Source organism: Colius striatus, chromosome 6 (genome assembly GCF_028858725.1).
Source record: "Colius striatus isolate bColStr4 chromosome 6, bColStr4.1.hap1, whole genome shotgun sequence".
In the NCBI taxonomy this organism is placed as follows: Eukaryota; Metazoa; Chordata; class Aves; order Coliiformes; family Coliidae; genus Colius; species Colius striatus.
The window spans coordinates 13,920,536-13,944,949 of record NC_084764.1 but is presented as its reverse complement, the minus strand read 5'-3'; the positions used below and the strand labels follow the sequence as shown (position 1 = coordinate 13,944,949).

General features: G+C 39.3%; 1 protein-coding gene across 6 annotated transcripts in view; it reads left to right on the top strand.

The window, feature by feature from the left end:
- The window catches only part of CDIN1 (CDAN1 interacting nuclease 1), a 160,308-nt gene extending 136,395 nt beyond the window's left edge, over positions 1 to 23,913 (top strand). For 3 of the 6 annotated variants that reach the window (XR_009818904.1, XR_009818906.1, XR_009818907.1), the window contains 2 exons: positions 1,524 to 2,976; positions 4,077 to 9,444. The gene's annotated coding sequence lies outside the window, so the exon portion shown is untranslated. Of the gene's footprint in view, positions 1 to 1,523; positions 9,445 to 23,749 lie in introns of those variants that run through there. The other 3 variants (XR_009818903.1, XR_009818902.1, XM_061997873.1) reach the window with 3 other exon arrangements.
- The last annotated feature ends 501 nt before the right edge of the window (positions 23,914 to 24,414 follow it).

Sequence of the window (24,414 nt, the reverse complement as noted above, 5' to 3'; positions counted from 1 at the left end):
CTGGATCAAAGAGCTTCAAAAGACTTTTCAAAGACTTTTCCACATAATAAAAAGACTTCACTTTGATGACCTATTTTTGTAAGGATTTCTTGATTTAGAGTTCCATCATAACAGTATTCACCTACCTGTGTTGATGTTATGTTATTGGAACACGAGACTTGCATCATTTATTTGCAGCCTCAAATAAGCTGGCAATATCAAAATACCTCTTTTTAAATACATCACCCAGTGCATTTTTCAGGCTAGGTTTTTAAGCTGACCTAAGCAAAAATGTTTTCTAAGAAAACCAGTAAGATTTCAAGTAAAATTTTACCTTTCTTCACTTTACAAACATAAAAATTCGTTATTTGCAATGATAATAGTAATTCACCATGACAACAGTAATTCTACCTAGTAGCTTTTAGCTGGCACTGTGTCCTTCTGCAAGATGTTGAGCCTGCCCTGGCTCCTGGACAGACTTTCGCCTCATCTGAACAATCACATGTCATCTGTGCAGATCCATAGATGTGGCACTGCAATGTCAGAATAAAATGAAATGTCAATGCAAGTATATGGAGACAGAGTAACAGTATTGAAACCGTGTCAGTGCGTATCTACAGAGACCACATTACTCTGTCAGGGTGATTTTAGGAAGATCACTTTGAAATGTTAAAATTAAATGAAACTTAGTCAATTAGGTAATAACAAATGAGGTTCAGGGATTAATTGCGGGCCTAAGGTGAAGCCAGTGACCGTTAACCCCAGCTAGTTATTCTCAGAGAAATATCCTTGGCTAAGGTTCGAAGGGGTTTTCCCCTGTATTGTGTAAATACTTTTTGCTGTTGCCTCTAACTGATACCTCAAAGTATGCTGCTGAAGGACGATGAAAGGTATATTAGTGCCAAGTTAAGTTTCCGTAGAAAATGGATCCACCTAATACTACAAAAACACTTTTTTATGTAGACATTTAATACACTTCCCTTGATGTCTAGCTGACTATCTGTAACCAGACAGATTTACTATAACACATTTACCTCTGAGAACTTGCTGAATGAAAATGATATGAGCGTAGAGAAGTATTTACTCACACAATAACTACTATTTGCATGGGCCAGGTATTCATTGTTAATGTAAAGCAAACATGCTAACATGATAACAATATTAAGTAATCGTCTTTTTAAGTACCTAAACAAGAACCAAGGTTACAAGTCAAGGTTACAAACTTCATGCAAATTCAGGCTGTAGCATTAGGTCACAAGCATATGATATATTGTTAATTTAACACTATCAACGAGAGAAACTTGCCAAGGTCAATGCCTCTTTGGTCCAACAGGCTGTACAAACACATACCAAGTCTCCCTGGATCTTTGTCCTAAGGAGAGATGCCAGAGGAGACTAGATCAAAGGAATACAATTCTTTTAAAATATTTATTTGTTTATGTAAATACATGTACCTTTATATAATATACACATACAGTTATTTTTGCTATTAAAAATACCAGCTACCCTTTCTCTTATGGAAATCCCTTGTTTGCTTTATATAGGTGTGTTGGTTGAAGTCCTCAGGAAAGGGCAGGAACTCAACACTTCGCCCTGTCATACAGGATGGCATCCCATATTTAATTGTTGATGAAAGCACAGAGACATTTCTCAAGTTGACAATCGACAGTGATGCTGAGAGAACATTCCACAGAAGAGGGGATGAGCTGCACCTGGAGGATGCCAGGCCCAGCCCTGCTGAGAGCTGGCAGATTTGAGAACTTCAACTGGACATTTTGGGGCTTGTCTTTGTAACATGAAGCTGCACAGACATGTCTAACCTCACAAAAGTGCCTCAAGGGTTCTACAAACATCTCTGAAAGCACATTGAAACTCTCACTAGAAGAGTAATTTGGAAATGCAAGCTTTAGTAGCAGAAAATTTTTTCCATTACAAATAGATATACTGGATTAATTTTTTTTCTTTTTTTTGTTCTTCTGTAATGAGCATTCACACCACACTCCATTTTGTATTCAGCATGATAGCTCCATAATGCGTAGAAAAACATAAAAATTAGTTTAATCAGTTTGTCTTATACACACTTTAATCAGCCTCATTTTAATGTGTTTGGATTGCATTACATACAAATGATGAAATATGTTTAGAATCACTAGTCTGGCTACATATCATGAAAAAAAATGTACGCACAGTTGGGTCTCAAGATACAGTTTCATCCTTCCTCTGAGGCAAGACTGTCCATACAGATCAGCTTAAATGTCTGTCTAATCTGTTCTTTAAAAATTCCAATGATGGAGATGCATAGAAAGATTATGGGAACCCGTTCCACTACCCATCTTAGTCGGAATTTTTTTCCAGTGTCTTAGGTAAATCTTTTTCTGTTATAATAAGCCTGTTACATCCCATCCAGTTATAAATTAATAATGGAGAATAAGTGTGGCGGCTGCCTTCTTTTTCTGGCCTTTTCCGTATTTCTCAACCAACCACCACAAATTCTTCCAACATTTTCTGTATAAAGTTTTGAACTTTATCATCATATTTGTTACTTTACACTTGTCTCTTCCAGTCCTAACACATAGTAAGGGATATGTGGCTTACATCTCAGTTTTTTAAACATTTATTTAAACAAAATACATAGTAGAAAGTGTCTGCTAAATGGGGCATGCAGCAGCAAGTTCTTTTGCTTAGGTGTACATTTGTCAGGAACGCCCAAACTCTGAATTCTTGCAGTTGGCCTGATTGTCTTAACAATTCTGTTATCAGTAGTCCAACTCAGCTATACTCAGGAGCTCGTACTTGCCAAAAAGTTGGAGGCTCCAGTAAACACAAGTTTTCCTGTGCTTTCATTTTCACCCCAGCCTTTCTGTAAGGTGTGCTTACAAAAAGGGTAAGAGCTGTACAAGTTTGTGCTCCAGCAACCCATGCTCTAGCAACTCTCAGCCCCTAGAAACTCAGCAACATTTTCTGTCATGACAAGCAGATGTGCCATAGGAATGTGAGGTAAGAAGTGTCACAGATTTACCTTTGTCTCCCATTTACCTAATCCATGCTGTACTTAGCTTGAAGCAATCCTGTCCATTATGCTATGCTTAACTGGTTTATGTTTCTTGATCAGAAATAATAGATAACTTACTCAAAGCTAATACTCACTACAGATAACAAAGAAAATTAAGTATAATTAAGTTACATTTTAGCAACAATGGGGAGTTTAAATTATGTCCCAGATAAGATACTAGTTAGCTGGAAAAGTAACATTGAAGAGTCTCTTTAGAGGGAAAATATGTTATCACTTGTTAAATCCAGCCTTTAGTGTGCAATTTAGAGTCTCATCATTTACATTTTACAAGCTGCACACTTTTTTACTTTGCTCTTCAATTACTTGGATGCAAGAACATACACGAAGTGGCCAGTTTAAGAGCTCTCTCATGAAGGCTCAGAAAGGAGACTCAGTTGGATTTTTCCTCATACTTCCTCATCTCTGACCTAGATGTGCTAGCGGCTATGAGACTGCTTCTGGTTTGTTTCTCACCCTACCCTACATTACTGCATCACTAGGTTAGCCCAGAGACTACATCTGCGTTCAGCAGCATCCACTCATGGCTGAGTATTTACTCTGTTACTCTTACACAGGAACTGTATTTTATTCAGAATTACTGATCTTCTGCTAGGTTTTGTGATGTTAACAAGCTAGGTGTTCCAAAGTCAGGAACATGATAAGGCCTCATCCCTGCTTTCTGGGACATCCTTTTTAAAAGTTAAAGTGACTTTTACTAATTATTACATAATGACAATTTTGCAGTTGCATGTACTGTGGCACAAGGATAGTAAGTGCCAGTATGGTGAGCACCAAGTAGAAAAATAAGTTCTTGTGTTTAAACAATGAGTTCAGAATTGCTTTACATTTCCCAGTGCTTTTCCACTAGTGCAAAGTGCTTCATACTCACCCTTACAGCCTTTTTTTTGTCAAAACTTTTTTTTTCTGATGTTAGTAACACACTTCAGTTCTAATTTTATTTTTTAAGTGCTTGATTATGCTTCTTGTAGCTTTTTCTACATTCGTCCCTACTATATTGTTTATTTCTGCTCATCTCATCTTTCAGAATCACATACCTAGTCCAAAGCTCTGCATTCTTTATGGAGATAAATAAAAGCCTGCCTGTCTCATGTGCCAAGCCTGACCGAAGTTGTTCTTCTGGATTAATGTCTGCTTTTGAAGAGAGGCAATGCACAGGCTCCTGGAGGGTCATGGACTGAAACCTCACTGTCACCAGAGGCTTAGATGGCAGCTGTGCTTTGCCCAGTCCTACTTTACCAGACCACTCAAGAAGCCTCCACCTTGCTGGGTCAGTACACAGGTGTCCTGTTACCCAGAGAGGGGAACAAAGTTTATTCTACTACAATGCATTCAGTAAAAGGCATTGTCCTTTAAATCGAAAGCAGCTTCCTTCTCCCAGCACTCTGCAAGTTGTATCTAGGATACTTGCTTTTTTTGTTTGTTTCCAGCTTCCCTAACAAGGTTTTCCATTATTCTTTATACAGTTTTCACCATTCCTCATCTGATTGGTTAAATCTCTCCTATTCCCTTTCCATGTGTTTTTAGTTTATCATTAAAAAAAAGAAATGTTCTTAGAGGCATAGTAGTTAGCCTGTTTACAACAGTGATGTCTTAAAACTCTAATGTACACAAGTTGTGCTTTTAAATATGTTAGCCAGTCAGAGGCATTACTTTGCTTCCCACTTATCCACTAACAATGTTAAAACACAGCTTCCTCTATTTAGCCCTTGTGTGGCATGCCTGTAAGTGATGGCTTCCTGGTTTTGTAAATACTAACAGCTAAACAGTAAAGCATTTTCTGATTTCTTGGCCTCGTATTTCCTTCAAAGATATCAAAAAGTATTTTCCTGAATTCTTTGGTGAGGCGTATTCAATGTGAGTCAGGAGCAGAGGAAAACAAAGGAAAGGACTCATCATAAGGATGAAATCCCATGTTTGGATCCAAACGTCAACTGTCTAGCAACAGAAGAAACAAACTATAACTGTCTGTTTTGATGAATTTTGTTTATTTTAGCATATGACTCTACAGCACTGAATCTGCAATAGTTACTACTAACCTTAGGAGAATAAGGAGTTTGTCACACTGGCTTAGGGTCTGAAAGCAGTTTTACAACATGTTCCCATCATCTGCAGTTTTACTCTGATTTCTCACTTTCTCTCTCCTCCATGCTGTGGAGCTTTCTCTCTGCTCCGTGGGTCCAGATTGAGAGGCAGCTTGTGAGACTCATATACTTAGCTAGATACATTCCATTTGCCAATGTGCTAAAAGTGAAGATTTTTTTTATTGTTTCATTGTCTTGCTTGTTTAATCTTTCTGCATTTTCTCACTTTGGAAAGTTCCATTCACCCACATGACTGGGATAATACCTTTGTCAGAAACATCCTCAGTTCAGTTTGTAGAGCCAGGTCATCTCCTGTACCGTACCTCAGCACAACTTCAGCAACTTAAAAAACATGTACATATTTTCTAGTTTACAATTATTAAAGCTCTGGTGATGCAATATAAAAGCCAGTGCTCTGAAAGGGAAAACAGAGATGATGATTTCTCTTCTTTGCATATAGCTTCTGCCAAAAATACCGTAAAGCAGATACCATAAGAACATCAGTAAGTTTTAGATGTATCCAAGTGGCACAAAGTATGCTGTATGGCAGGTGAGCACACTGAAGACATACAGGTTTGTCATGAAATAAGAGGTATCTTTGAGTTGATAAAATTACCTTTGTGTGCCATTGTTCATTTAATGAAAAGAGAGCATAAAGCACTATTTTAATTCAGTTTTTAAAAAAAACAAAACACAAAAACAATCAAAAGCCACAGCTCTCTGAGAAGTGTAACTGATTTGTTCCAGAGTTGTTCACTGGTTGATATAGCATATTGTAACATTATTTTGTTCATGTTTTAAAAGATGTGTCTTGAGTCATTGAACTGGCTTAAAGCATAAATCTCATCAGATCACAAAAATGCTGAAAAATTTTCAAGTGAGTGACTGAGTGCTGATACTGGGCTTGTGTGCAAGAGACAGACCAGCCATTCTTCCTTATTTCTAAACATATGAAAGCTAAACAAGATGCATCTCTGTGGCCTGAAGTATAGCTGAACTGAACCAAGGAACAATGGGAAACGCAACTGTCTTGTAATGCAGTTTATCAACCCATCTCCATATTTCACTCTTCCTTGCAGTGAATTAATCACTTGGAGTTTATAAGATACAGATCAACAGGTGAACCTATCAAAGAATACAGCTATAATGAAATAGCAATACAATGATGTTTTCCTTCCCTTGTGCCCTAAATATCAGCTGTGTCACTGAGATATGCTAGTTTGGGGTTTGGATTCTTTTTTGTTGTGGATGGTGAATGCTGTTATTTTCCCGATTATAGCAAAGGCAAGGAAGAAGGAAAACAATTAAAGTACTTCAAGAAGAAGAAAAAAAAATTGCCAGGAACACTAGGAAGCCAAGATAAACACAGTCAGAGGCCTGTGTTCTTTTTCATCAGAAAATCTGTTCACGTGATTCCTCCAGATTCAAAAGACTGTCATTGATTGCAGTCTGAATATAATGGAGTTGGACCATCAGGGCCTGTAGTGAACTGTCTTATTAAATATGACTTTTCCACTTGTGAAATTAGCAGATTTGTCACAGAAAAGGTTCAGGCAGAATAAATTCAAAAACCTCTGAAGCTTTTCAGAGGTACTGGTGTATCTCTGGCTAATCAGGGGGCAAGAGTAAAAGCCCAGCAAGCACAGAGATTAAAAAAACACCACCACAGATAATGCTTTCCTCAGGTTCCAGAAAGACTGGATTTATATGGTAAATATAGGCTAAACTCTTTTACTTGGTGAAGTAAAGCTTAAGTCTTAAGGAATGCAACTGAAACTCTCTGGATGCACAAAGCTTTCCTGGCTGTATCATCAGGAGCAGATCACTGGTATATTCCACAATCCCTCTATGATGCCCTACTTCAGGTATCTCTGTTGTCAAGGCAGGGAGACAGGCTTTGGTCCTAACAGCAATTCCATCTGAGACAATGTCATCAAAGCTATAGTTTGAAGTACAAACCCATTTTGTGTAAAAGTAAGTATTTACCTCAGCTGAGACTCTGGGACAATTTAGTCATGTAGAGTAGTCTCAGAAAACAACTTCCATCATGAATCATAGAATGGTGGGAAGGGACCTCTAGAGATCATCCAGTCCAACCACCTGCTAAAGTAGGTTCCCCTCAATCAGGTCACACAGGAATGCATCCACAGGGGTTCTCAAAACCTCAAGAGAAGGAGACTCCACAACGTCTCTGGGCAGCCTGTGCCAGGACACCCTCACAGCAAAGTGTTCCTTCTCAGGTTCAGTGGAACTTTTATGTTCCAGCTTGTGCCTTGTCCCATCACTGGACACTACAGAAAAAAGACTTGCCCCATCCTCTCTATACCTACCCTTTAGGTATTTATAAGTGATGATGAGATCTCCCCTCGGTCTCCTCCAGGATAAACAGCCCCAGGTCTCACTCTCATTGTAAGAGAGATGCTCCAGATGACAACATGTACAAAGCTAGAAATGTTGTGAATGCTCTGGACAGAAAGGGATCACTGCAAACAGAAGCAGCCCAGTATAGTTCTAAATATAGTTCTGTTACAGCAATAGCTAAAAACTTAGATTAGATACCTGCCTCTGACTTCACAACAGACATGGATCCTTCCAGACATATAAATCTCATGCTGAGAAGTCCCAGTGAACATCAACATCTGTTCCATTAGTCTTGTGTAAGGTTGGTGAACTGTTCTTCTGAGACAACTAATCTAACAATACATGGAAGATGTTAGTTTTCCCACTGCACCTCTAACACAGGTAAATCAAGGAATTGAAGTTTGTCACCAAAGACTACACTAGAGTAAAATACAGTGGGCAGTACCTCAGCTTCTAAGTCCCATGTATAGCTGTGCTTCTACACTCTTGTGTTTTGCTTTTTTGATTTATGATTTGTTTTGGTCTGGGATTTTTTTTTTTTTTTTTTGCCTGTTTGGGTTTGTTTCCCACACAACATTTAAAGGCAATCTTATGCTGCACAAACCAAAATGTTTACAATGTATTTTTGTTCTTGTGTACTCTAATTTTGAGTACACAATTGAGTACAAATTTGAGTGAGACCAGGCTACTGGGCTTGGGGAAGAAAACAGAAAATAATTTAATCCAACATCAACTAAAACATAACCATAAAACCCCAAAATATAACCAAAATAAAACAACACAGAGTACCCAATGAAGAGTCTGACCAGCTCTTTAAGAACACCTTCTCCCCACTCCTCCCCTCTTCCTGGGCTCAGAGCCCTGATCCCAGTGTTTTTACCTCCTCCCCCCGCCCCCGAACGGCCCAGGGGGGCAGGGAGTGGAGGTTTCAGTCAGTCTATTCCCAATAGCTTCTGCCGTTTGTCCCTTCTCAGGACAGGTGGGCTTTGCACCAGTCCTCCCTGGAAGTCCACAGGGTACCTCACACACACGGCAGCCCTGCACAGGCTGCTCTGACATGCATTTATCCCAAAGGCTGCAGCTCCTTTCTGCCTCTTGTGTGGATCTGCTTTGTGGTGTGCAGGCTCTCCAGCACGGCCTGGGCCATGGCCGTCTCCCCACACAGACCCTCGCCCGTCCAGGCTCACTCACATGGAGCTGCTGGTACCTCTCAGGTCCTGCCATGGCCCTGCATGGGTTGCAGGGGTACAGCCTGCATTCTCACCACGGCTTGCAGAGGGGTCTCTGGTCTAGTGCTCCTCCTTCCTCCTCCTCTGACTGCGGGGTCCACATGGTCGCCTCCATCTCGTATCACTCATACACCTCCTACCAGCACTTCAAATTCCCATCCCTAAATAGTGATCGCAGAGGCGCCAGATTGGCCCAGCCGGGCCGGAGGTGGGTGTGAACCCAGGAGCCAGGGGAAGAGTTCAGAAACTCTTTACCAGGTCTTCACTGCAACCCCCTCCCCCTGTTACCAAGCAAAAGCTGCTCCTTGCTAAACCATGACATCTGTATAGTACAACCTACAAGAGATACCTTGTCATATCTTCCATGAAATGAACTGAGAAACCATGAGTGGGATTTTCCTAGTGCAGTCACCAATAGCTTAACTTATTGCCTCCAGACATCACTTACCAGTTATTTCACAGAAGCCTAAGTTAAGCCAATTGCCAAATGCTCTTGAAAATCTTTATCCAGTTTTATAAACTGAAATTTTATAAAACCATTTGAAATGAAATGTTGATGTATTTTTTTATTTATTTTAACTAAGAGTATAGGCAGTTACATGGATGCTCTCAATCAAGGAGAAGCAGCTCAATTATACATCTGATTTGTTCAAGTATAAAGCTGGTTTGTTGGGGTTTTGGGTGTTTGTAGAGACTATTTTTTACAGGAGACATAACAGATAGTAAGGCAGAATCCCAGTGGGAAGTTTACTGTTAGTGGAGCATCTGGAGTGGTCCCCAACAGAAAGAACTTTAGTCAGTATGCATACTGGAACATAAAGCAGGTTTTATGAACTCTGCAAAGCTAAGTCCATAGTATGAAATGTAGTTGAGCTCACACAAGCACCAAGCAGGTGCTGCAACCATGTGTTGTCAGCATAACTGTTCTGAGGCAAGAAATTTTAAATCCTTATTTAGAACCCTCAGCTCCCGATGTCATCTGCTGCAGAAGCAATCCATCTCAGAAGGTACTTTTGAAAGTGCCTCTGGACTGAACAGCTACACAAAGGTCAACATGCCTACTGCAGCAGGAGGAAACTGCAGAGAACTATATGCAAATCCAATTTTTTCCCCTGAAGCAGGAGTCTTCATTAAGGATATGGCAGCGTCTCCATCTACTTTTGAAGCCAGTCTTCAAAAAGGGAAAGAAGGAGAAGCTGAGTAACTACAGACCGGTCAGCCTCACCTCTATTCCTGGAAAGGTGCTGTCTCCAGGCTTTTAAAGGACAAGAGGGTCATTAGGAGCAGTCAACATGGCTTTACCAAGGGGAAGTCATATTTAACCAACCTGATAGCCTTTTATGAAGATGTAACCAGGTGGATAGATGGTGGTAGTGCAGTGGATGTGGTTTATCTTGATTTCAGTAAACCAATTGACATCATCTCCCACAGCATCCTCACAGCAAAACTGAGAATGTGTGGGCTGGATGATCAGGTAGTGAGATTGTTAACTGGTTGAAGGAAAGAAGGCAGAGAGTTGTGATCAATGGGGCAGGGCCTAGTTGAAGGCCTGTATCTAGTGGAATCCCTCAGGAGTTGGTGCTGGGACCAGTACTGTTCAATATATTTGATGAGAGAACAGAGGGCACTGTCAGCAAGTTTGCTGATGATACTAAACTGGGGGGAGTGGCTGACACACCAGAAGGCTGTGCTGCCATTCAACGAGACCTGGACAGGCTGGAGGGTTGGGCAGGGAGAAATCTAATGAAATTCAACAAGGGCAAGTGTAGAGTGTTGCATCTGGGAAAGAACAACCCCATCTACCAGTACTGGTTGGGGATGAACTCTTAGAGAGTACTGTAGGGGAAAGGGACCTGTCTTGGTGGACAGCAGGATGAGCATGAGCCAGGAATGTACCCTTGTGGGCAAGAAGGCCAATGGCATCCTGGAGTGTATTAGAAGGGGTGTGGGCAGTAGGTCAAGAGAGGTTCTCCTCCCCCTCTACTCTGTCCTTGTGAGACTGCATCTGGAATATTGTGTTCAGTTCTGGGCCCCTCAGTTCAAGGACGGGGAGCTGATGGAGAGAGTTCAGCGCAGGGTCACCAAGGTGATGAAGGGAGTGAAGCATCTCTGTTCTGCTGAAAGGCTGAGGGGGCTGGGGCTCTTTAGCTTGGAGAAGAGGAGAGTGAGAGGTGACCTCATTAATGTTTACAAATATGTAAAGGGCAGGTGGAGGATGGAGCCAAGCTGTTCTCAATGATGTCCAATGATGGGACAAGGGGCAATGGGCATAAGCTGTCATAAGAGGAACATAAGAGGTTCCAAAGAAACACAAGGAAGAATTTTTTCACTGTGGGGGTGACAGAGCACTGGAACAGGCTGCCCAGATGGGTTGTGGAGTCTCCTTCTCTAGAGACATTCAAAACCCACTGAGACGAGTTCCTGTGTGATGTACTCTAGGTGGTCCTGCTTTGGCAGAGGGATTGAACTAGATGATCTTTTGAGGTCCCTTTCAATCCTTGAAATTCTCTGAAATGTACCTACAATAAACAGATGCAGAGAACTCTGTCAAAGTACAGAAGACTAAGCTCTCATCTTACTATGCCTACATGGAAAGACAGGTGGGTACAGCACCTTTGTGGGATCAGAAGGATAGAAGTGGGAGTCTAAACCTGTGACACAATTAACAGCCTCCATTCTCATCTGTCACAGTCATTCTGATGCAAAAAGAATTCAAGCTTCATGGGCCAGAAAGTGGGAACAAGAATGAGTATCACAGTACTATTTCAGATATGTCATCAGTCAATCTAAATCTATGCTTTATGTGAGGGAGAAAACCAAATACATATTAATACATTTACCAAAATGCAATTGTATAAGAAGGGGGACAGCAACTCACTCTCCTCCCATATGTGTTTTATAAAGAAAAAAGTTTCTATCACTGCACTTCAAGTAGAGATTGATTGACTCACCATATGTAGATTTGCTTTTAGATTAACATATAGTTGAAACCCCACAGAGAAGTTTCCATAACTTCAGATTCTAGCCAGGAAAAAAGCCTGAACAAGGTCATGGTGGTACATCTAAGGTGCTCCAGGGCACAAGGAGCAGCAGAACTTCAGACTTGTGGGGAATTCTGGGGTCAAAAGCAGAGATCTTTGCCCTGAACACTTGGGAAATGAGCTGATACAACCAGGATCTGCAGGAACAGTGTCCTGAGTTTAGGCATCTAAATTAATTCATTTTGGATCTCAACTTTAAGCTCAGAAGAGCAGAAACCTAAGATAAAAGCTAACAAAAAGACAAATAGATTGACTTTTCAATCTCACTAGCAATACAGAGAAGCCTTTTTTCACATGCTCAGCTACCTAATGTTTCTGATGAAACAGATGTTTCTGTAACTAGTGTATATTTTTTACATTATAAAAATTGTGGAAACAATAGAGAGTTTAAGGGATCTAATCATCTATCTTACCTTGACTCTCGAGAACGTACACTTTCTATAGGCGTTATCAATGGCACAGACAGACAAAACTGGTTAATAAGTGTTCCTCTGGAGAAGTTTAGCACAAAAGTGTAGGCACAAATGTGGCTTGGACCAGCCAGCTTGAATAAAGATGGTAAGGACAAGTTAATGCAGCTGGCAAGCTACTTCCACTTATCAGAAACTGGTGCTGCAAGTTAATCAATTTGGCCCTGGGTGATCACATGGGTAGAAGCAACATATAAGGAAGTAGCTAGCAAAGGAAGGATGGCTTTGAGTCAACTCGGTTGGTTGTACTATGTTGCCTGTGTACGTCTCAGTATGTGCATTACCTAGATTCTCTACATCTTTGAATGAATATAGCTTGCACTGCTACAACACAAAAGTAGCTTCAAAATAAGAGATGAAAGACAGATTTTTAAAATGTCCTTGACACCAGTATTGATTTTTCACCAGCTAAAGATGGATTTTTGTGTTTACTTCAGTTTTCTGGCCATGCCTTTTTAGTTGATGCCAAATATATTCAATTATACATTTCCAAGTTCCTCTCCTTCTGGGATGTTAACTTTTAAATCCAGTGTTTCTCTATCATTCCTTGCCAGATATTTTTGTGTTCAAACCATGAGATTTGGAGTAGCCTCAGTCCATGAAGAAAGTTCACACAGAAATTGCCAAGCACTCTGAAAACTAAGCTAGTGAAACATACAGGTACTTGGAAGTAGAGGATTCCCGTTTTGCATCAAGTAGCTCTCTGTGACAGCCACCGGGAACAGAAGTACCCTTTTATACAGCAGCCCAGTATCCAAAGGACTTTGAGTCTCAACTCCTACCATTCTGTGTGTTTGTTTACAGTCTTTCAACCTTTCTATCTGCCATACACTGAAATGCAGTCAACTGCAAATTCTGTATGGTGTTGAACACCTCCAATTCCCTGATTTATCATCATAGCTCGCTACATGAGTAGGCCTTGCTGGTTTAACAGGCAGACATTAAGATCACCATGGATTCTATGTGCCATTTTCCAAGTACATCAGAAGGCTGAACAGAAAAACTCACCCAAATAAAAATAATTCTTGTATGACATAGCAGGATTAGCAGGAAGATGACATTAGGCCCATAAGCAGAAACAAACAAACAAAAAAAACCCCACACCAAAAAACCCACACAAAGAAACCCCAACTAACACCAAACAAACAAACAAAAACCACCACAAAAAAACCTCTAAATCTGTAAGCTTGAAAACACTCACTTCAGTCTTCTGTGGTTTGAGAAGGGAAGACTAGCACAGTAAAACAAAAATCAGACTGATTTTTAATCTGTGAACAGGTCTCTGATGAAATCTGTCATGTTTCTGGCTTCTTTTGTTCCTTGTAAAAAGAGCAAAAATGTTATTTTTCATAAAGAATTTCCAAATGTTTTGTCTTTATTAATATCTCTTTATTATATAGTTCATCACTGTAGGCAAATCTGTCTCATTCGTTAATTCTTCCATTGTCAAAACAACATAACCAATAGTTTATAGCATCATAAGTCTTGGACATCAGTCATAATATAGAGATTCCCCATTACGTACAACATTATCTGTTCTGATATGTTTGAAAGGTGAGTCGTGACTGGTTATACATTAAGCTCTTGCTACAAGCAGCATAACATTCTGTATTGAAGCACTCAACCTATCAGTGGCATATGAATTTTTTAGTTGCTTTTGTCACTGTGATTTTCCAGATGGTAAGAAATTAATCGCTTAGTTTAAATATTTTTTAATGCTCTTTCTACAAGTTTCGTATTTGATGCAAGATTTGGCAAGTCCTCTGAAGTTTGGGTTCTTAAAGATACAGCCTTCTATCCAAGAAGCTTGAGATCCCTGTTCCATGCCAAGAAACTACAAACAACAAATAGAAAATTACTGAGAGGCAGACAAAAAAAAAAGGACATAACAGAAGTGAGTCATAGTTTAACTTCATACAAAAGCAGTAAGCAAAATGTAGCTTCATTATCTAAGTCTTGAAAAGATCCAGTTCAGTAAATATGGCTTTTCCAAATATCTTTAGAAAGATTTATCCATCAGCTGTCATTCTTCTCTTACCCAGGATACAGGAAGAAAGATTCAGTGCTGCGAGCACCTGAAACGTACATTTAGGAATCCTCAGTGCTTTTTCTTTCAGACAACTTGAAGAACACAAAACCAGAACAAGAGTAACAGAGTACTTCATGCAGCTTGTTTCTTTCCTGAATTTTGGGCTCTTAATGCTGACATTTTTTAACTTGACTTTGGAAAGTAGAGAAGAGATAATTCAAGTCGTTGCAGCATTTTTTATTACTATGTGATCATTTAAAGGCTCTAAAGCTCTGTGCATCCCATTTCTTCTGTTCTGCAACTATAAGCAGGTCTAACCACAGGAACCAGTGCAACTACAGAAGCAAGTCAACAGAACAGGGGAAAATGGAAGACTTGAGTGCTACAAGTGACAGGCTTTTATGTTGCAAAGCAGTAAGTCATCTCCTACAAATGTTTAAGTCAGAAGAAAGGAGTGAAGAGGAAAAAGCAATGGGCTTCAAGTCTTAAAAACTGATGATCAAAGAGGTAATAGATAACAGATATCAGTTTGGACTTGTGCAGCCCTATGTACCTGGTGCTTCAGCTGTAGTGGGATAGATGTGAGCTCAGGGTAAATTAGCTTCTCAAAAGTACTGCCTGGAGACACCCTCGCTTGGTTAGAGATCATATTTAATCTGACTTCTGTTTTTTAAACTTCTGAAAGTAACTGAGAAGAGGGATTTCCTTTAATAAAAGACAGAACAGCACAGCTATCTCACCGAGAACATTATAACAGGTAAACTGCAATTAGCTTGTATAAACAGCTGAACCTTGCAAGCTTTCAACAATCACCCACCCCCAATTGCCTAAAAAACACACAAAAGCTGTAAACATCCTGCTCACTTTGAAAGCATTCCCCACTGATTCCCCACTTCTCTGCCCTGAGTAAAGATGCCTTCCCAAGGTACTGAAGATCTTCTTCACGGAGGTGATGGTCTGCCGTCTGTAAACTGCAAGCCTTGTAGCCAGACAATGTGAGTTCAGCACACAGAGTGCACTGGGGGTGGTTCCAGCTGTGCTGAGAGGAACACAACACTTGCAAGCCTTGGTTCTCTAGGCAGCCTTTGGTCATTTGTTTACCTCTCAGCTTTCTCTTCTTTAGCTGGCAGTTTTTAATCAAATGCCAAAAACATGAGACAGAGTTTCTATCGGAATTATCGTTGCTGACATTCCCAATAACCTCGCTGAACTGAAGAAAACAGGTAACAGGAGAATAAGGGGATCATTCGGTTTTTTTTAACTTCCTGCTGGCAAAGGTGATGACAACTGATAGCTATCCCATTCCTATAGCTGATTGTGATCAAGATCACATTGAATTAAAGACTGGGGTCTTTGTTTTGGGGTTTGGTTTGATTTTAAGACAAGACTAGATTCTTTTCTTCCTCCACTTCCCTGTTCTTGTCAGGCCATGTTCCTTCATGTGAAGGGATTTGCAGTTTCAAAAGAACATACCACTGTGGAGATCTGAATACATATCCAGTTATGTTTCCATGCTACTATATACCACACCTAAAGAAGGTCCTTCTATCACTGATGTTACTGTCCCTGATGTTGTATAGATGTGGAAGATATCTTCCATTACCAATACAGTATTTGTAAAGAAAAAGAAAGTATTAGCCAACCTTACATAAATAAAAAAAGAAATTAAAAATTAAGAAAAGGAAAACTAATGATCACCACATGCACTGCCTTAAGAATTCAGATTAATTTTCTGTACTTCTCTTCTTTTGCTTTGGAAAAAATGTGTAAGCCATGATTTTAAATCATTTGCAAACTCCCCTGCTTTCACTTATTAACATAGGCTGACTGCACAAGAGCACTTTTTTAACCTTAAATTGGAATATAATAAAATGCCTACACAATACTATAAATTATTAATTTCAGCTTTTATGGCACTATTATTCCAGTGGATCCCCAAAATATCTGATTGAAACTACCTTAAAAGTTCTGCGTTTAAATTAGATACCAAACTAAATAAACTTTGCTGATCACAATCAGCAAAAATGTGGAAATTGTGGAAATTCTAGATCCAGGCTTTGCAGCTGGATTCCATCCCAAGTTTAAATGTGAATGACAGTCTAAGAGTGTTGTGTCTGCAAACACCATTGACAGGAAATATTCAGCATTTTTGGTAGGTGTTCCATCCTTTAATTACTCCCAATTTTCTGCGTAATTCTTCAAATCAATGCCCAAAGCCAGTCTCTTTCTTTCTGAACCAACTAAATCCTTAGCAGACACATCACTTCACTACAAAATAAGCATCATGGCAGTGATTTGAATACAAAACTCTCTAAACAACTGTTTCACATCTCAATAATTGCACCAGCAGCAGTGAGGTTACCTTCTTGTTGGGGAAGGGGTGAGGGGCAGCTGGAGTGGCAGCCCATGACTTCATCATATAACATGAAAAGCCTTTGGGCTATCCTCTCAGCTGGGGTAAATAAGCAAAGTTTTATCGGTTTCTGGGTGAATGAGATTATAATTCGAACCAGAAGCATGGTGTTTGTTTATACCGAAACAAAGTATCACAGAAGTATGTATCATAAACCCTAAAGCACTGTGCTCAAGAATGGCAAAACCCATGAGTCTCAGCTTAGGTTTAAGTAACTCCAGTGAGGTTATGCCTATTTATTTGGGAATAGCAGTGCTGACGTGCACTACCTGACAATCCGGCTCTTTAACTTCTAAATTACAGCAGAAACCATCTACAGGGAGAGAAAGAAGGGGCAGGAGTGGGAATCTGCTTGACTACAGAGCTGCACCGTTGCTCAGTGGGTATCAGCCATCTCTTAACAGGCGTGACTTTTTCTTCCAAAAGCAAAACTAGAAAATTAATAAACACTGTAAAAGGATGATGCAAAGGATATAGTTCCTTGAAGAATTTCAAATATGTATGCTGTGCTTCACATTCCAATACAAAGGATTTTGATCTTGAATAGTACTTTAACAGTTACCAATTTTACACGGTTATACATGCAGCCCTTGTGACTTGGAACACACTCCTGTATAAAATGCCTTTCAGAACAACCCATCCATTAAGTTAATTTGATAGGCTACACTCGGATAAAAACAAAACTACCCTCTCTTCCATGCACCCAAAAATACTCCAAAACTAGCCAGCAGAAATAAACTAAAGGAGGATTTCTCCTGGCACCACATCCATACTGTTCATCCCAGTGGGAGATGCTACAATATGTAACATCTCTATGCTCCATAACAATTATGTAAGGCAAATCACATGTGGCTTAAACAGAATATATAACAAAGAGAAGCAGTATATGTTCAAATAAACCCCTGGTCATGCCAAAACTAATAACTTGTTTACTGTAGTGGACTCAGTAAGTTAACAGGTCCAGTGAGCCTAATGACTTTATTATCCACTCCTCTTTTTCAGCTCTCCATTGAAGCTTGAGCTGATTTTTTTTTTTTTCAGGAATCATTATGTTTATGCAATCTGAGCATATTGTTATTTGCTACTTTCTGTGTGATCATTTTGGCATGCTTATGAGAGGAGATGATGATGGTTCCGTGTAAATGTTGGGGGGCATTATCGCTGACATGGGAAGTTATTAGGTTTGATGCAATACAGAGAACACTCACAGTCAGAAAACAGCATCTTTCATTTTTAGGAATGGAGGTAATCGTGCTTTGTGACAGTGCACATCCTTAAGATGTTATGTATCATTGCGTACTTAAAAAAGCAGTACACTTTTCATTATCTTTCAATTTCATTTTTATTTAAAATGCAGATCTTTCCCTCCATTGAAATCTTAGCATTTTTTTTTAAATGCATTGGAAAAAAATCCATTTCAGACATATACAGCACCATAAATTACTTTTTGTGGTTGAAACAGTATTCGCTTATGTCATGGGTTGAATATCCTCCTTTATTAGAATGCTATTTATTGCCACCAGCTGCAGTGCTTAGCTAGGAAAGTTCTTGACACCAGCGATTGCTTTTCAGCACTGATGCTTCCGGCTGCTAACTGGGGCTTCCATTGCCAAATGCAGCCACCCTTCTTAAACAGTTCCTTCTGGTATACAGACAGCTCCTGTCACTGTTACCCAGTGCAAGAGCTGGGGGAGAGGGATCAGATCTGAACCCACTGCTATATAATCTCTTTAGCTATAAATCTCCAATAACTTTAAAGGCCTTGCCAAATCTCACTAGCTTGAAAGCTGTCAAATGTCCTCAGGAAGTCTACCCATCAGTAATGGACTTTTTTCTTTCTCTTTTCAAAATTAAGATGCAATTTCAGCTTGTTAGCAAAGGCCATTTTTTACATAACTACCCTCAGATTTAGTAAAAGCAAAAGGACTTCTGCATGCATCTGCTATGTAGCCACTGGTCTGTATTAGATTTTAGAGCAAGTAGAAACCAGACAAAGGTAATTACTCTTCTCCTAAGGGCTATTATTACTCCTGCATGAACAGTTAGCACTGCTATTTGCTTTTGCCTATTCCTATGGCAGCCAGGAAAACTACGCAGGAGTAGCATAAAAGTGCCAGTGTCAACAGATGTCCTACCAAACAGTAAGTGTACCTTACACAGTAAATCTTCAAAGCACTAGTATGTGTGCTGCTGCTCCTGTGTATGCAAATCCTGTTATTTTATTGATATCATTTGCACACATGACTTCTTCACAGCTGAACCCTTGAAAAGCCATTGCATATAATTGGGCTCAAGTAAGCAACAGAGGCAATCAGTAACAGGAGGAGACTGAACTCTTTTAACATGGAAAGAATTCCTTTCCTCCCTCAAAAGAGAAACACCCAATAGGTCAAAGAGGAAGGTTTCTCTGCAGTGTAATAGACAAGCCTGTTATACAGATGCCTGAACCACTGGAATCTAGATTTTTTTTTCCTAAAAAGTCAAACCCTGAGTGTTCACAAACATGACTTTTCCCTTTGATTACATAAAAGAGAGAGAAAATATATGTATTGTCTATATTTGTGTTTAAAAACCCTTAAACATTTAAACTGAAGTTTTAATGAGTTCAGAGTGTCAGAGTTAGGATCTATCACACAACTGTCAAGTATTCTGAAAATTTTTTTAGTCACTGTGAACACTGATCTTACAGATAGATTACAAAATATATTCACTCTTCTGCCCTTAATTAATTCCTTTACAAATTAAGAGAGTATAAGAGACATCTGAAAGTTGGAGTTATTTATGGATCAAAATACTATTACTCTTTATTTCTTATCATGTCCCTGCAAATAACGTGAGACAGTTGTTAGCAAATTACTTTCTCCTCCATATCTTTAAACTGGAGATATGTTTCCTCTAAACTCATAAAAATAAACTAGTACAACAATTTTACTGTGTTATGTGTGACTAAGCAGCCTTCATAAAAATTACTCTTTTCCTTGCATCTATATTCTCCTTGGGCCAGAATCTGGGCCATACTCTGTCCTACATAGTATATCCTGATATAAAGCCAGTATCCACTTCTCCACTCCTGGAGGAGGTTTGCTTCATTATACCCATCACATTCTAGCCTTTTCTTCAGGAAGTACAAGACAAAAGATATGATAGTGTAACATCACAAAGAACTGGTCCCTTAAACAGCTCTTCTCCTCTATTCCAGATGGACTTTTGCTAATTCAAATGGATGAGTGAGGGCCAACAGACATATTAGTGCAACCCTGTATTTAAACCTAAATTATCCCCTGGAGTCAATGTATTGGTGCAGAGACTAATGTACAATAGAGTTCAGAAAGGCTCTAAAGCCTAGCTTTGGAAATGTCTTGACACATGCCACTGGAGGAACACCCCATGGGAAAGAAGGGGTGAAGTATATACATGTTCATTTTCTGTACTTGTTTAGTGTCTTTCTTTGTGACTTTTTTTTCCTCATTTTTTCCGTTTCTTTTTGCCTCTTTGTGACTAAAAAAAAAAAAAAAAAGGACAAAGCCTCTCAGAGTTCCCATTATACCAATGAAAATGAAGTCTACTGATTTTAATTCTTACTTCTTTAGAACAGTAATTTATCTCTGCAGACAACCTGTCCCCTAAGGAGTTCAGTAGTTCAGCAATATAACTCTTCCTTGCCTCTACAGATGCAAGAAATATTTGGTTGCATGGTGCAGAAGCATCGTCCATGTGAGCAATGGTGAAAAGTAGCCCTTTGAGTTCCCCTTCTCCTAATGGTCTTCCTGCATGAAGACACATCCAACTTCCCCACAAATTATTTTTTGTGGTGGGATAAGCAAGGCAAGCAAGCCAGAAGAAAGAAAAATATTAGTGTTCATTCCCTATTCCTTTCTTGTGCCTGAGATATTAAAAGGACAGAAGAGGTGTTCAAAATGCAAATCATACAAATTGTTTAGCTGTTTAGCTGGCTGACAGGTTACACAGCTGTAAACTCTGCATGATGTTGCTCTTGGTTTCCGCAAAATTTGCTTTGATGGAAGTTCTTGGCATTTTTTTGTAGATCACTCCCCCCCCATATGTGATTGATATTGGGCTATTCTGGAGTTGCCATACGTAATGTACAGATTAATTCTAACTGCATCAATTTTTATCTCCTTTTATAATTATCAGTTGACTTAGATTAAGCTACTGCAGAAGCATGATAAGCTTGAATCACTTCTCCTGACTCTTCCCAAAATATTTCAGAAACAGTTCATATTTTCAGACCATGTTGACTATAAAAACAAGCCCAACAAAAAAAATAAGTAACAAAGAAGGCATGCAGATGCAGCAACATCCTTGTTTTATGTATTTTTTTTTTTTCTTTCAGACAAGTAGAACCATAGATGACATTTTTATGTTCAAGTCACAGAGCCCTCTGTTGTCTGGCCTTTAATCCTACTTGCTATCTTGTAGAGGAGTTCACAATTCCCCATAGCTTTCCTTTCTATATAACACTACTTCACATATAAACATACTGCTTTGGCGTTTTATTACTCAAGAGCACTACTGTGCATTAGAGTAGGTATCTGTACCTACTCTGTAGGTGTATGAGTTATACCAGAATCTTGTGTTCACATTTGTAAGGCAAGGCCAGTGGCCAGGCAGTGACTTTTATGCCACTAAGGAGAGTCAGGTAGCAGCAACAGTTTCCACAGCAGCTGATTTAATTTAGAAGCCAAAACCCCTCAATGATCTCTGAGTTAAACACAAACAAGACATGGATGAAAGACTATTGCAAGTGCTTCCACACATGCAACAGATCAGTGTGGCAAGCAGGACCACCTTCCTTCATTTCCTTCTTGGAACACAATTATTTCCATCAGCATCATGATTGAGGATGGCACCTGACCACCATATAAGAAAGCATCTATCCCATTCATACCAACAGATCAATTGCACCAGATATTAATAAAATCCTTGTAACAACCACATCGCCAGTTTGTACACAGAACAGTACACAACTCTGAAGTAGTGTCACATTCAGGTACCTTGTACAGGTCAGTTTTATGCTGGTGTTTCTGAAAGCAGGTAAGTATGGCAAGCTTTTCAAACTGGGCTGCCTGAAGCAATCTGTCTATCCACCTACCTGAGAAGCTTAACTGAGCAGCCTAATTTTGAGATGCAAGCATTCAAACCTCCCATTAAGTCACTGTCAAAGGCTTTCCAGAATCTTTTTGCACTGACCTATATTTAGCTATAACTAGCCCATAAAAATGAAGCGTTGGGTCAATTTAAAACCTATGGCCAAATTTTCAACAGTAGCACAGAAGGATGTACTTCAGGTTTTGGTTGCCTAACTTTAGAGAATTAAAAGGTTGCATTTTCCTAAGTGCTCAACATGTACTTTGAAAAAATATTAAGCATTATCTGTGTGCTTTAATAACCAAAAAGTTGCACAGAAGCAAAATAAGTTCCTGCTTACTATAACTACCTTTCATCAGTTCACCTGGGGATAGCATCTTTGTTCAGTTGCTTTGTCAAACAGTGCGGTCTTTAGGAAAAAAACCAAAATCACAGAATGGTAGTTCTAGGGGGGTTGGAAGGGACCTTTAGAGATCATCTAGCCCAACATCACAATTTAGCTATCTTTATGAAAGACCAAAATAAAGCAAGGCAACAGATACACCCAGACGCTACTCAAGATATTTTACTTGAATGCAACTGGAAACTGAAAGCTAAATGCCAGAACATCTGAATACTCTTTGGGACTGTAAAGTTATCTGTTGAGAAACTTCAGTTCAAGACTGCAGCATGAAAGCAAGAACACCATGTAGGATTTAACATGAAGAAGGACAAGTCAGCATTAATGGGATAGAGAAACCATATTATGGATGCTGGCAGCCAAAACCAACAAGTTTGCTTTCACTAGAGCTGAAAGAATAATTTTTAATTTAAATACTGGTATTATATAACCATTAAAAAAAAAAAAAAAAAAACACAAAAAAAACCACCAACAAACAAAAGGAGACTCCCAGAGCTGCAAGGGAGAATATATTTCAACTCTATCCTGAGTACTATGTCCATTCCAAAGATGTGTTACTGGAAGTCTTCCATAATCTCAAATATTTTAACATTTTTTTTTTAATTTCCCTCCTCTTTTCCAAATGAGCAGATAACTTCCATATAACTCCAAGAGCTAGAAATACATAATATATACATTAATTAATTTTATAAATATAAAATTAAGTGCTAACTGTATTTAATGCACACCACACTGATGAAGTAAATTAAGCATATTTCCAATTAATGCTTACATTTTAATTCCATGTCTCCAATATTCCAACGTTTTTCTGAGAAAGAAAATGAAAGGAAAAAGGCTTTTACAGCTTCTCCAAATGCGCTACCTACATTCTGCTAATCAAATATCATTATAATTTTATTTGAGAATATTACCATGCTGAAAGGAAAGCATGTCAGATATTAAGGATTCACTTTATCTTTTATTACCTAAACCAGAAGCACTGTTAAATGTAGTACCTTAATATTACAAATAAGACCTAAGATTTTATGACTTGTGACAAACTTGTGCTAGATTTTTATTTAAACAAAAGGCTTTGTGGATTATACAGAGAATGCAAAGGTTGTTTAGGAAGCAGAGCACCATTGGTGTAGTTGAAAGCCCATCTAGGTTTATTAGAGTTGAAAATGACTATTTATGGTCTGATTCCAAATGTATTGTTTCTACAAACTTTAGGAAGAACAAAGAGCTGAGGGCATCAATGAAATACAGCAATGTACTCCGAGTCAAGCCCTTTCAATAGGGTATCTCTGATCAAACCTACAAAGAACACCCCAGCAATGGCAAAACAGGTTCATTTCCAGTGTATAAATGTGTGCTGAAACCCAACTAAGAAATTGAGAAGCCCTTTTAATTTGTCTCACACAGATATTTCCTCATCTTTCCTGCTCTGGTGAGTACTCCAAGTGTATTACCATGCAGGCCATATGTTTCTTTTTCCATGAGTTCTGCAGTAACTTTTTTCAGACTAACCCAGACAACTTCTCTAGCTTACTATCATAGCTAGCTTATCCTTATCTTGTCTCAGCCAGGACCACCACTCCAGATGCCTTTGCAGAAGCAAGAACAAATCAGGAGCCTCACACCAAGGCACAAGCATGCTCCAGCCAAATCCCCAAACACAGATGATGGGAGTTTGCCACGTTACACCCTGAGGGCTATGCTCACCTTAGAGCGAAGGTCAGCTGCAGGCTGCCCAGCAGCAGGAAACCTGACTGGGATTTTCTCTTGACCTTTAAAGCCAATTGCCTGCTGCCCTTCCAGGCTATTTACTGCTGTTGCTGTAGGGAAAAATGAGTTTTCCTTGTAAAAGACCTTCTCTGTAAGAGCCAAGGTTTGCATGGGTATCAGCTGTCTGCTGGGAGCTGCAAGTGGTCATGTGTTAATTGCTTAATTGTCTACCCTGATATTACTGGGGGGAGGTAACCCTGGGTTAGCCTTTTTATAGAATCCAGCCCAAAGGCTACTACCATAATTGAGAGAGTCCATAAGAAAAGTCCTCTTCAGACAGACCAAAGAGCTATTTAGCCCAGCCTCTCTGAGTGGCTAATAAAGGATATTTGAGGCAAAAGCACCCAATAAACCTTTTTCTGGTACAGCCCCTCAAGCTTTATGCAGTTTAGGAATCTCCTGAGCTAGAAGAAATGGGTTCTTCTCCAGGCATAAAACTGTAAGGTTGAAAAACAACAGGTA